Source organism: Adelges cooleyi, unplaced genomic scaffold (assembly GCF_023614345.1).
Source record: "Adelges cooleyi isolate 19-005CV unplaced genomic scaffold, UGA_ACOO_1.1 ACOO_flye_CR_arks_rails_tigmint_CR_PRNA_18, whole genome shotgun sequence".
NCBI lineage: Eukaryota > Metazoa > Arthropoda > Insecta > Hemiptera > Adelgidae > Adelges > Adelges cooleyi.
Genome location: NW_026095838.1, coordinates 67,497 through 72,263, shown reverse-complemented (window position 1 = coordinate 72,263; position 4,767 = coordinate 67,497). Strand labels below are relative to the sequence as shown.

Here is a 4,767-nt window from a genome sequence, read left to right as displayed (position 1 = left end):
AGATATTAGTTTGAGGCCTAAAATAATAATGTTATTGGAAAACTTGTTTTGAAAAGACTATGTGCATATTATACAGTTAATCTTGAATAAGACATGAGGGATTTAACTGTACGATAGGGTACCCCATTTGGCATTAATTTGTTTTTAAAAAAATGCAAAATTTGAATATAAGATGGCAAGAAGTTCACTAAATATATTATGTCGCGCCTATATCATTTTGTCAGGTATTACCAGGAAGCCATACTTTCACAATTGTGCATTATGACCTCAATACTTTTATTTGATAAAAACAGTGTAAATAGACTTTTGCACCTATGCCACAGTTGGATACTTGTCGGAAACGTATTTGATATATTTATTTACTGTTTTGGATTTTATTTTTCATTTCCTTATAAAACTAGCCTTTATAAGCCTATAACTGTTGAGAGTAAAAGTAATAGTTTTATCACACTGTTAAACATCGGTTTATAATAGATAGATACAATGTACTTCAAAATCTCAATTATTTTGCTTCTAACTTGTTTGATGTTTGTCGAATCCACTGTAACACTAAATAATTCAGAAGTGAGTTTTAATAATTTGTTTTGACTAAAACTATTTAAAAGTCTTTAAGTCTGTTGGGTATAGTTTTGCATAACTCTTGTCTTAGTGATTTCCATTAAACTAAATAATATTTGTGAACTTTAGCCAACAATGAAATAACGTTTAAAATAATTTATTTGTACAATTTGTATATTGTGTACTAGCACAATTAGGCTTATAAAACTAATGTGGAGTATACATATCTTCTATTACAATTACAACAGTTTCCAAATTAGTTAAAAAACAAAAGTTTTTTAGATTTGATTTTTTCCAGAATCAGGAAATTATAATACATAGTACATAATAATACGTATACAAACTGTTTGATTGTTAATTGCATATTGTTCTCTAGTCTGCAAAAAAATGTTTGTGAATGAAATTTATTAAATAAGTAAAAAAAAACTTTTCAGTTGTTACAACGTTCTTGGGCAAATATCAGGACTAGAACCGCAATGGCAACGCATTTCAACACAAGCGTACAGCAACTTGAAAATTTAGCGGCAACAAATAATATTCCAAACCTAGGTAACCATTAGACATTTTAATTTTTAATGTTATAAAAATTATTTATTGTTGATGCAAAGCTATGACCATTGATTATGTAATAGACATTCATAATCAATGCTATGACTTAGACCTTCCTCTCATATTATCAAGGGAACTCGACTAGAGCTTCGTTTTTTCTATTAGTACTGTTTGAGCAGAGCGATCAACATTATATGTTATTAATTAATAATAATAAAAATTATACTGTTACAATATTTAACGTTTAAGTTAAAATAATTGTGTGTGAGGGTAGATTATACGCCTTTTTATGTGGATACAACGCAACAGGTTTACATAGGTGTATATAGAATTTTTTAATTTTTTAAAATTAAGAACCCCTAATAAAAGTATATTTGCAAAATATATGCTCTGAACATGTGTGTGAGAATTTTTTTATTTCACTATATAAATATTGTACAATATTATTTTTTAATTAAATATATTTTATCCAATTTTAAGTAGTTAGTTGCTAATGATTTTAATTTCATATATATTATAACTTATAACCCACTCGCTTTTCCACCGCATACAATTTTTGGAATAAATCATTTATATATTTACTTTCAAGTATAACTTAAATCATAAAAAATTTGGGAAAAAAGTATAAATTTACATTACAAATTAAATTCAACATATATGTATTAGGGTTGTATGTTATTTGATAAAACAATTATTGATTTAATACACTCGATAACAATATTTTTAAATAATAATTTAAGTATATTATAATGTATTTTCCCGGGTTTTGTTAATTAACAAAACGGTGTAAAATTACTCGTAACTATCATCTGAATAAAAGAAACTATAATTGTAAAAAATACAATAAAATATAAAAGTTGCTTAAAACGGCCAATTTTTTCTTGAATAAAGTATTAGGATATTCAAAAGTGAGTTAACAAAAAATATCTAATAGAACCAGAAAGAGTTTTTATTTGAATTTTTTACAATATGGTGTATTATTGTATAGTTTTGTCCCATAACTACTTTTCATTTTTTTGGCGATCTGATATCGTTATCCAAAAAAATTAAGTATATGTTGAAATTTAAAATTAAATTTACTTTTTTGCGATATTTCAGACAATGTAACGTTGGAGCAGTTTAGGTCGCTTGCAATACAGGTTGTTCGTAATGGATGGAATACTGCAGAGAATATCTTACAAATGCCAACCCACACATGATCGTGCGCATTCAATAAGCTAACTGCTCCAAAAAATATTAACGGTTTGTTATAATTTGAACCTGGACTGAAACTAAATTAAGTATTTAACGCGTTCTTACGTCATAATTATTAAAAAACATTGAAATGTTTATTTTTTTTTAACATATTGAAATGTTGTATATTTTTATTAAAAGGGGTTGGTACTAATTTTAAAATGACAAAATATTAATATGGTAAACAGTTTACGTTATTACAGTCAATAATAATAAGTATAAAAAGTTATCGCAATGCCAGACCTAAAATTGCGCGTCAATTAAGTCCTATTCTATTTTTTTCAACAATTTTATAGAGATTCGTCAGATTTGTTTAAATTAACAATAAAAGATTATCCATGAGTATTATCCTATTCTTATTTGGCTACTATATTTAAATTAAGAAAATTTAAACTAGTTTAATTTAATTTTGTTTAGACGGTGTTGATGAGATAATTATTATTATGGAAGTAATTACGTATAGCCTCCTCGGTCTGCAGATTTGAATCCTCTAGATTTTTACGTATGGGGATATATTAAATCGCTCGTTTATTCTGTAAATATAACTTCTATTGAACACTTAAAAGATCGCATAAGGGAAGCAGTTCAAATTGTAAATAATAATAAAGAGGCTCTAAGAGCGGTAGAGAAATCCTTGATTGAACGAACTCGAATATGTTTAACGAAAAGAGGGGGTATAATAGAAAATAACTTATAGATTGTGTTAAAAACAAAAATAAAATTTAATTTTTGCAAAGATTGCCGACATTTTCATTTTGAAACACAATAATTTTCTTTTTTTTTTACTTTTTAAACTTATAAGCAAGTTAGATTTATATTATATGATGGTCTAAAGGGATGATTATTGATTAATGATGATGACTGTTCATGTCAATTACTAGTTATTATTTAGAATTCTTGTTACTACTATTTATCGTTTTATTCATCAAATCACACTTTTCAAGGCACATTTTTTTTTATACGTTTTAACAAAAAAGGTAAAACTATACTCTACATAAGTTATAGCGAATACTTGTTCTGTATTTGTTCTGATTTCGACTTAATATTACAGCTGTAATTAGTAATTACTATTCATTGCATATGTAATATTTAATAGTATAACTAAAAGAAATATACAACTAATATCAGCTGTAGTTATCAGGGGCGGACTGAGGCCCTGAAGGCCCTGGTGGGTATACATTTTAAAACTACCAAACAAGCGACTCGTGTTAGTTGTTACAATTTTTATTTTAAATAAAATAACTTTTTAAGGAACTTATAACAAAATAAAAAAAATTCTGTAGACTTATACTCAACTAAATTTAATATCATAAAATAAAACAAATAACTTCAATATTACAATTTTTAAACTTTATTATACAAATAAAATAAAAAAATATATATATTTTTGATATAACTAAGTTCAACATAATAAAAAGAAACAAGTTACTTCAATATTAAAATCTTAAATCTTTTTCAATACCTACCTACAAATAAAATAAAAAATTTTCAAAAATAAATTTAATGTTTTTAATTTAAATACGATTTTTAATAATAATTACTAATATTGTTTTAAAAAATTAATAAATTACTAAGCGTTCCAGAACTTCTACCAATAGCATCTATGATTATGTCTGTTTCTGGAATAATATCTGCTTCTATGCTAATCAGCATTAAAGATTCTAATAACTCTTCCTTCATTGCACTCCTCAATTTGTTTTTTATTATTTTTAATTTTGAAAATGCACGTTCGCAGTTCACTTGAGTACAGGAGAGAGTGAGAATATATTTGTATGCTAAGTTTAAGTTAGAAAATGCTGATGTATGTAAATTATATTTATATAAATATTCCAACAAATGTGGTGGACAACTGCAGCAGCCTACTTCTTTTCCAGACTTACAAGTAATTGTTTCAAAATTATCACTAGATTCTGCTGAACTATCGTCAAGACTTTGAGCTTTTGTGTTACTTTTATGTGCAATTTTTTTAAAAGTCTGATTAAAATATGATATAAATTGAAGAAACTCTTCTTTTAATGCGATTCCCGATTCGGCATTTGATTTAAGAGCAACGTAATTTAAATTATCGTCATTAATTAAATGAGGGCCTTTGGCGAATTCTTTAAAACGTTGTGTATTAAATGTGCCTAATACTTCATATATTTTTTCATTTTTTTCAAACCTTTTTTCAAACACATTTATTAGAACATAGTAAATTCTTCGATGAGTATTTACTTTAAAATAGTCATGCGGTGAAATATTCCTGACATCGTCCAAAGCTTTCTCACCGGGCATTTTTTTAATTTAAACAAATGATTGGAATTCGGAAATCGGGATAGTAGTAAATATTAAATACAAAGAATTTGGAACATTCTCATAATTGACGATATTAGTTATTTATATTGGTCCGTGGTCGAATTATCGTAGACACGATTAATGATTTATAAA

At 26.1% G+C, this 4,767-nt stretch overlaps 1 long non-coding RNA gene across 1 annotated transcript; it reads left to right on the top strand.

Moving 5' to 3' along the window:
* Nucleotides 1-446: 446 nt before the first annotated feature.
* LOC126833105 (uncharacterized) lies at nt 447-2,367 on the top strand. Its single transcript, XR_007684859.1, has 3 exons — nt 447-564; nt 993-1,107; nt 2,206-2,367. It is a non-coding gene; the product is annotated as an uncharacterized LOC126833105 (long non-coding RNA).
* Nucleotides 2,368-4,767: the final 2,400 nt, after the last annotated feature.